Source organism: Malania oleifera, chromosome 1 (genome assembly GCF_029873635.1).
Source record: "Malania oleifera isolate guangnan ecotype guangnan chromosome 1, ASM2987363v1, whole genome shotgun sequence".
Lineage (NCBI taxonomy): Eukaryota > Viridiplantae > Streptophyta > Magnoliopsida > Santalales > Ximeniaceae > Malania > Malania oleifera.
The window spans coordinates 23,916,620-23,926,522 of NC_080417.1; positions in this window are offsets into that span (position 1 = coordinate 23,916,620).

The window sequence follows — 9,903 nt, forward strand, 5'->3', positions numbered from 1 at the left end:
TTAGTGCAGAAGGCGTACGATAAAGTCCGACTTATTAAAAACAAAATCAATGTAGCTCAGAGTCAACAGAAAAGTTACGCAGATAATCACCACAAGAAGTTAGAGTTTGATGTGGGAGATCAAGTATTTTTGAAAGTAGCACCGCTAAGATGAGCTATGAGGTTTGGGAGGAAGGGTAAGCTGAGTCCTAAGTTGGCCCATTCGAGATACTTGAGAGAGTGGGTCCAGTCGCCAACAGGCTAACTTTACCACCAGCTTTATCTAGGATTCATGACGTATTCCATGTTTCCATGCTGAGGAAATACGTCTCAGATCCCTCCCACGTGATCAGCTATGAGGAAATAGAGCTTAGAGATACTTTAGCATATGAGGAAACACTAGTGCAGATTCTGGATAGAAAAGAATAAAAGTTGTGTACTAAGAAAATTCCACTAGTAAAAGTCCTATGGAGGAATCATGTAATGGAGGAGGCCTCGTGGGAGATAGAATAGGAGATACGACAAAAACACCCACATCTGTTTAGTGGGGACTAGCATTAGATAGAAAAAGGAATAGTAATAAATATAGTTTGGTTTTATTATATACAGAGTAGGATAATGTATGTATAAGTTGTACTTTAGATTATAGAATAGGTATTATTTTTGGCTTTGGGAGAATTTTCTTTTATGTGTATACTTGTAATCTCTCAGGACCATATGTGTAACCACAGTATTCTTTCGCCATAAGTGAGGGTAATTAATAAAATAAGTAGCAAATTTTCCTCAGAGGATGGTGTATAGCATAGATAGCAAATTTTGATGACGAAATTTTTGAAAGGAAGGGAGAATGTAGAGACCCATAAAATATAATAATGAAAGAAATTGGAAAAAAAATGAATTTTTGGTTAGGGAAGGAGAAAACCAACGATGGTTTTTTGGAGAGGAAGAAAACCAACGACGATTTTGAGGTTTTACCGTGGGTCAGTAACAGGTAAACGGTAATTTTTAAGCCGATTACATGGAAAATTGGCAATGCTTTTTTCAGAGTCAAAGAAAATCGGCGACGGTTTTCTTTGGCAGTGCTAAAAGTATAAAATCATGCAAGCTCATTTGGTTTATAAATTTATTTCTCCCTCTCTCTCTCTCTCTCTCTCTAAACCCACGAAAGCCCTCTCACTTCTCTCTAAAATTCCACTTCGATTTAAGCCCAAATCGATGATCAAAAACCACCCAGATGATCAGGGGTCGATTCTCTACAAAGTTACTGGAGTAGAATTTTGATTTGAGGAGTTTAGACACTATCCCAAAACTGAGGTAAGGGTGTTAAATATTAGTTTCAATGGTTAAATTAAAGTTTTTGGGGCCTAGTGAATATTAATTGATAATATTTTGGTGATTAAGGAAAAATATAATTTCAAGGATTTGAACTTCGAATGCCGTAGGGGCATAGATTTAGAGCTGTAACAGGCTCCATAGGAATCAGGTAAGGGAAATATGCTATACCAGTTAAATTAGAAATTTTACCAGTAAATTATTGTATTTGATTATGAGTTTCATAGTGTGATTTTTGAACAAATCAGAGCATAAAGATTATACAGTTTTATAGATTTCAGTATAGGGGTTTTATTTATTTAATTGTGTGGCATGAGTAAGTATCAGTCAGTAGAGAATTTACACAACTTTCAAAGTATCATGATTTATAGTATATACATATATACAGGAAGATGTTTTATAGAATTTATAAAATCATGATTTACAGAATACACACAGAAAGATGTTTTACAGCATTTTCAGAATACCATGATACACAGATTTCAGAACCATAACATTCAGATATTACAGTTTATTCAGATATTACAGTTATTCATATTAGCTTTTACAATGTTATGGTTATTACAGTTGAGACAGAATCATGGTAAAACAATAAGATATATTAAATAGTATTATAGATTATCAGACCCTAATGGGACAAATTAGAATACAGAGCATGGTACCGTAGCTAAATCAGTACGGAGTGCAACCACATATCTTAGAGAGTGTGTGGATTTATAAGTAGTTGATCGTACCTTGGAAGAGCTTGCAGACTCCCCGTTAGTTTGGGTTGAGGCAGTCGATGTGACGATAGAGGTTTCAGTTGACTTATCCTGGTAGACCAACCAGTGTTAAGTCCCGCCTATGGGTCGCACAACCTTGTCATGAGGGGTTAAATCATGACATACAACCATCCAGGGAAGTTTTCACAGTTATGCATATATATATATATATATATATATAGATTTACAGAAAACAACAGTTATACTTATAAATACTAAAAGTATGATTAAATAGAAAGTTCTGAAATAGTTGTATTTTAAGCCACATAGGTGTGAGTTAAATTGTATTTTATTTAACATATTATCTCAGTTTCAGTTGATTATAAGTATATTGTTTATGTAAACTCAGTTGCCACACACTGGTAATAGCATATTTCGTCTTACTGAGAGTTTTCCCATCCCAGTATATTAACACATTTCAGGTGAACCAGCTAGACGAGCAGATCAGACTCAAAAATAAAGGGGACATCTGTACTACCCTGTTTGAAGGGTAAGTGTATGTTGGGAGATGTATTTTTGTGTAGTTCCCTAGTGGAGAATACTGGGGAGATATGTATATATGTTTTGGGAAAATGTTAAATTCTGGTATTGTAATTATGGCTTTATGATTTTATGTTTTCCGCTACATAGGTGTGTTATCTTATGAACAGGGATTTCTCGGTGCCCACTTTGGGACCGAGTTGTTATAATAGATATTACAGGGGTATCAGAGTAATAAGATTTTGTAGCGCATAATAGAATAAAAAATGGTATGGATTTTTGGGTTGTTACAAAGCCACTTTCCAAGAGGAGTTTGATACTTAAAGAGGACCTCCTTCGTCTCAACCCAGAACTGTATTCAAAGTACATCACTTCCCTTTCTTTGGAGAAGAATTCTTTTGGGCCCAGGAGAGATGATGGGGATCAATATGCTTTGACTATCTTCTTTGCCGATATGGTGACACGTGGACGACCTCACGATCTCCACTATTACTCATAATTGTTTTGTAGGTACACATGAAATTACTTGAAGATCATCTACCTTTTGATGGAAGACTTTTGAAGACTTTATATTATTTGTGAATGCATTCTTGAAGATGATACTTTATGTTGGATTTTATATTTTGCATGGACACTTTGATTTGGACTTGAACATTTTATTTCAAGACTTTATGGACTCATGGAGTGAAGATGTTGAAGCAAGATCAAGCCCCAAGACCCATGTGGGCCCCACATTATTTTATGCTCCATAGGCCACACGGTTATTGGCCTCCTTTTGGCACATGTTTGAGTCTTAAATTTGATTTGTACTAGTGTAAGACAACTAAACTTGAGTTGTGTGTTTATGAGTTAGAATTCCTTGTTTTTTAGCAAGTATTAATTATGTAAGGTTGTCTTTAGTGTGAGAGTTGTGAGAGTATTTAATGCTTTGTCTCCCATGCTTGTATGAGAATTGTGAAAGTGTTTAATGTTTTATCTCCCATGTTAGTCTTTATATCCTTTCTCATTGTAAAAACTCTAATTAGTCTATGTTTTTAATATTAAAAGAAAAACTCCATTATTGAAGCTTGAAGCTTTGTCCAATCTTGTGATTGCACCGTTCTCACTAGAGATCAAGTGGTGAGAGACCACTCTATCCAACATCAACACCACCCCTCCTCCCTCTCTCACCCACACAACCACCCCCCTCTAAATACCCACACGACCTCCTCTCTCTACACATACGTACCCACTTTTATATTTGTATTTAAAATCTTGATTGAAGGATTTTCGGCGTGGTCTAAGCTCATGTCATACAAAGTCAAATCATCCAACGATTTTCTTGGGTAAACTCGTTACTTTTCTTGAATCCTTTCTTGATTGTGTGAGCCATGGCTTGAAGCCTAGAATTCCATATAAGAGGAGCCTACTTGAATCCTTAGTTTTCAATATTGTCACTTGCTAATATCAATCATAAGAAAATTAAGTTGTTAAATTAGAACTTGCATTCTTGAATTTTTAAAGTAGCATTTTTCCACATAAAAAACTTGATTCCTTAATAAAAGAATACTTAGGACTTAATTTCTAGATAAAATCATACACTTTTTCAAAACTATTACAACATGTGAATCATCGCATAATTTATGATATTTGTATTTGGTTGATTGAATTCTTGAATCAAAGTGTTCACGTGTATGTGCTTGCTTGAGGGTTGATCGTAGGATTAGGCTGACCATACCCATCCTACATTAGATTAGCTTGGTGCTTGTCATCAAGAAGTTGTATTGAATGCTTTGCAATTGGACTTATAAAGCACAACAGACATAAATAAGTAGACCATCCATCCCCCTATAGGCATACGTACCATGCAACATCACACATTATGGTGTGTAGAATAGTAGATAATGTATACATAGCATATCACCGATTCAATCCATGCATTGCATCATACATTCTTTTGTAGGTCATGTACAAGTACAGAGCCAAAGAGGAACTATACATCAAAGTTTTGTATTTGAGTCACGACCTTCTTTAGCCCTAGTTAAGTCAGTTAGGTCCCTACTAGCAATAATTACATTCATAAACCTAGGTGTAGTTGATTAGATCCTCACCAATTGCTTTCTTATCATCACTCCTTGGCATAGTTCATTGGACCCTACAACCATATGATTCTTCATTTGACTTTGAATAGCTGATCAAATCCTACCTTTTGTCCCTTTGCATATCCCCAACATAGTTGATTAGATCCTATTGTTGGTGATTTATCTTTAAACCTTGGTGTAGTTTATTAGATCCTCACCAATGCTTTTATTATCTCTGATCTTTGGTGTAGTAAATTGGATCCTATAATTATTCTTCATTTGACTTTGAGTGGTTGATTAAATCCTTGATTTGGTCCCTCTTCATATCCCCAACATAGTTGATTAGATCTTATTGTTGGTGATTTATCCTTAAACCTAGGTGTAGTTGATTATATCCTCTTCAATGGCTTTCTTTTCTTCAATCCTTGGCATATTTGATTGGATCCTAAAGCCAAATGATTTAATGTTCGGCCTTGTGTAGTTATTTCAATCCTATTCTAGGTCCCTCTATTTATCCCCGATGTAGTTGATTATATCCTACGATTGACAATTTGCTTGTTAAACCTAAGTGTAGTTGATTAGATCCTCACCCATGTTTCTTATCTTTGATCCTTGGCATATTTGATTGGATATTATATCTAAATTAACTAACTTTTGACCTTCTATAGTTGATTTGATCCTACCTGTGGCCCCTCTACTTATCTCCAGCATAATTGATTATATCCTACTAGCTATTTGCCCATTAAACCAAGGTGTAGTTGATTAGATTCTCACCAAAGGTTTTCCTTTTATATTTGATTCTTGACACAGTTGATTAGATCCGACAACTTTGTAGTCCATCAATCAAGCTTAGTGCAATTGATTGGATCCTTAGTAATGGTACATCTAGTTTCTAATGTAGTTGATTAGGTCCTACTGTTGGCATTTCTATTTTCTTCCTAGCCTCAACTCAAATGTTTATATTGTTGTGTTAGATCCACAACGAATCCTATAGATCCTTTAGGATTGGCCTCCTTTTTTTATATCTCGTAGTTGTAGACTATGGATTGATCCAAAGAACTCTTTCTACCTATTAGATCCTCACCTATGGTTTTTCTTCTACTTCTTAACTCCACATAGTTAAATGCATCCTATCGACAATTTATTTTGACTTGGGTTTGCGTCATACAACTCCTTTAATCATTATGTTTTGACAAACTTTATCCCATATTTTTTCTAAATTTTCCCCTTTTTCAGAAACTATGTCAGCATTTTATGTGTTTACTGCAACTTGGATACTAGGAAGGTGACTTCCTTGTCTCCCACATAGCAAACACATAAAAAGGGGATAGGCACCAAATTTTATCCAGAGGACAATTTATCAAATGTATATATATATGTATAGGGGAAAGGTTTCTCTTTTGGTTACCCATGGTACTCATGGATGCAATGCTTTTTGCAAAAGCCAATTTTGTAAAAACTAATTTTTTACCTTAAAATTCAATTTTCATACTTTTGAGGCCAGTTGGTTAATTATGGCTAGTTTGAACTGAAAATGATTTTCAAAACTTATAGTTCATTTTTTGGATCCTAAAATTCCAAATTGATGAATTCAATCCAAATTTCATTCGATCTTGAAAACTTAAGGAATTCATATCTTTAAGCCTATAATCCATAAATTAATAATTAACATTATGAGCTAAATTATTTTGACATGTGCAATTTTTGATTAGCCCACTATAATTTTTACATGGAATGGAAGCCAAATTTTGATCAAAATTGAAATTATTCAAACCCATCTTGGGACCCAATTCTAATTCGTGCTCATATTTGAAGCTACAACCAAATCCCGACCTGAGCCAATAATTGAACCAAGCCCACGAGGTCCATGCCCAAGCCATCACTTGGAAGCTTTATATTATATATATATATATATATATGTAAATTTATTATATAATATAAGTTATAATAGATATATTATATATATTAGCTTAAAGCTTCTGTAGGAAGCTTTGTTCAATCCAAATTTGAAATTGGATTTCATGCCTCTCTAGTGCTCTCTCTCGCCTCTCCTGCTCCATCTCTCTCTCTCTCTCTCTCTCTCTCTCTCTCTCTCTCTCTCTCTCTCTCTCTCTCTCTCTCTCTTTCTTTCTCTCTCTCTCTCTCTCTCTCTCTCTCTCTCTCTCTCTTATTTTCTCAACAAATATTCAGCCAATCAGAAAACCAAAGATACCGCTAGGTTCCATTCTCCGCCATAGTCAATCTTACCAGAGTGGATTTTTCGTAGGAGCATCGTAGATACAACTCTTGGGGAAAGGTATACTCCCTCTCTTTCGTTAATTTCTTCTTAAATCTTCAGTTAAATCGACGATCGGGCACCACCACAGGGTTCTAGTCTTGATCATCATCATTTTGGCCAGAACAAATTTCCAATTTGGGGGTCCCAACCACCACTCCAAAGCGAGAGTGGGATTTAGGGAATTAAGAAAATTGGTTATTTTTGGGAGTTTAATTGTTATTTGAAATTTATGGGCCTAGGAAATGTTAAAATAGTATTTTATTTAGAGTTGAATTTGATTAAATTAGGGTTATTGAATTAGGGTTCGGGTGAGCACCGCAGACATCATTTTGGGGTTCCTGTTGGTGTAGTTCAAGAAATCAGGTAAGGAGAATATATTAAACCAGGATTTTTGAGGAAATAACTAGTGAAAAATGGAAATTTTATGTGTATATGTATATGATTTTCATGTGAGTTTTGAAAAGCCGATTGTTTGAATTGTAAATTTCTGAGCCTAGGGTTGTGCTACTAGATATTATTTGCGAAAATGGAAAGTTAAAACGAAAATTTTTTTGGATAATTGTGAAAGAAATTAAATATATATTTTCAGTATATTAATGATGAATGTGAGTTGGCTTATTTTACAATAAACGTATGAAATATGTTGCTAAATTGTGTGGCATGTATAAAGTGAAGCTTCTGTGTTAAACTATGATATATGTGTGAGATGCAGGAAATACTAGAAATGTATTGAGAATTAAAATGTGAAATGGATTATTTTGCTTGTCGTTGGTAATGTTAAATTACAATGTATGGTTTAAGAACTCCGGTGGACCAGGAAAAGGGCATAGTATTATTGCGGATATGTATGGTAGCACTAGTGCACCCACACGTTTTAGATAGAGTATGGAGACGGGATGGTCGATTGTGTTGGGGAAGGGTAGTGTCATCCTGGAGTCTAGACCAGTGTGAGAACAACCAATCAAACCTACATACTGTAGAATGTGGTTGATTTAACTCTGGTGGGCCAACCAGGGTTAAGTCCAGCCTTCGGGCCGCACAACCCGTCATGGGGCAGAAGCATGACTATGATTATCACCGGTATAAAGGGTTATAAACACATAATTGTAAGTTTAACCATGGATAATGTGAGAACAATGGATATGGAAATAGCAGTTATGGAAGCAACGGATATAAGAACAACAAACAGAAATGACATGAAAACAGAATATGTGAAAAATTGACATAAATACAGAAAAAGATAATGAATGTGTGACACATGAATATAGAATATGAATGTGAATGTAATGAATGACACAGAGATAACAACATAAAGAGTATTTTAGTAAAGTATTATCAGTATTAAATATAGTAGTATTACATATATTTGGGGTGGGGTATACTCTTCGCTTGAGGGCTTGCTGAGAAAGGTGAGTGCCCTGATAGGTACCATATGTAGCTGTGGGCTACATAATGTATTAGGGCAGAGGGAAGATACTTGTATGGGTTGGTAATTTTCCCTATTCTCGAGAAGTTCTACTAGTAAACCTTTGTGTGAATGTGTGAGTACGAGAAAAATCATCCACCTGAGGGCTTATTGAGTAAGGTAACTGCCCTGATATGTTTCAGTTGTGACTGTAGGTTGCTTAAGGTATCAAAGCAAAGAGGTGCTACTTGTTTGGGTGGGTAATCACCCCAATCCTTGGGAACTCTCGTTGGTAAAATACCTTACATGTGTTTGAGTAGGAACAAAGAATGATTTCATAATTGTGGTTTCATTTGAAAATGATGAATATATATGTTGTACACAAACCTCATAATAGCCACACACTAATTTAATGTATTCTATCCTTACTGAGATGTGTCTCACCTAATAGTTAAATTTTATCTTTTTCAGGAGCTCCACATGATCGAACCTAGTGAGCTCGGAGTTGGGTTTGTTGGCATAGTAATTTTTATGAGAGGGTACAAATTTTGGTTGTATTTTGGTTTATGTTTTTTTTAGTTTTTCTGAGATATATAAATGGATACTAGATGTTGGGAAATATTGTTTTGAGATTTTTATATAGTACTCTGGCATATTATTAAGGATGTTTATTTATTTTTTTGCTACATGATTGAGGTTATGGTATCAGACACAGGTGATTAGATCATATCACACCCCGAGCCCCACTTAGTGGGTTCGGGGTGTGACATATCAAATATCTTAAGTTTCTTTTTACTGCTATCTGGTAAGATTCCTTAGGAGTTGATTGAAACCGGGCGCACATGCATACACTAAACATTATATCTGGTCTACTGGCTGTCAAGTATAGCAAACTACCCATCATACCTCGATAATATTTCATGTCAATTGGTTTACCTTTTTCATCTTTATCAAAACTTATGGAAGTACTCATTGGTGTTCCTATAGGCTTGCTATCTTCCATGTCAAACTTCTTAAGCATGTCCTTTATATATGTTGATTGATTTATAAATGTTCTATTTTTAGCTTGCCTGATTTGTAGTCCTAGGAAGTAATTTAACTCTCCCATCATACTCATTTCAAATTTATCTTGCATACATTTTGCAATTTCCTTACATAAATCATCGTTTGTAGCACCAAATATGATATCATCAACACAAATTTGTATGATAAGCATGTCTTTATTCTTTGATTTAATGAACAAGTTGTTGTCCACCTTTCCTCTTGAAAATCCATTTTCTAGTAGGAATCCACTCAACTTCTCATACCAAGCTCTAGGAGCTTGTTTTAACCCATATAAAGCTTTTGTTAACCTAAACACATAATCAGGGTTATGGATATCCTCAAATCCCGGAGGTTGTGCCACATAGACTTCTTCATTTATGAATCCATTTAAGAAAACACTTTTCACATCCATTTGGAATAGTTTAAATTCTTTGTGGGATGCATAGGCTAATAACATTCTTATAGCTTCCATTCTTGTTATGGGAGCAAAAGTATCATCGTAGTCTATTCCTTCTTCTTGATTATATCCTTGAGCCACGAGTCTTGCCTTATTTCATACTATAGT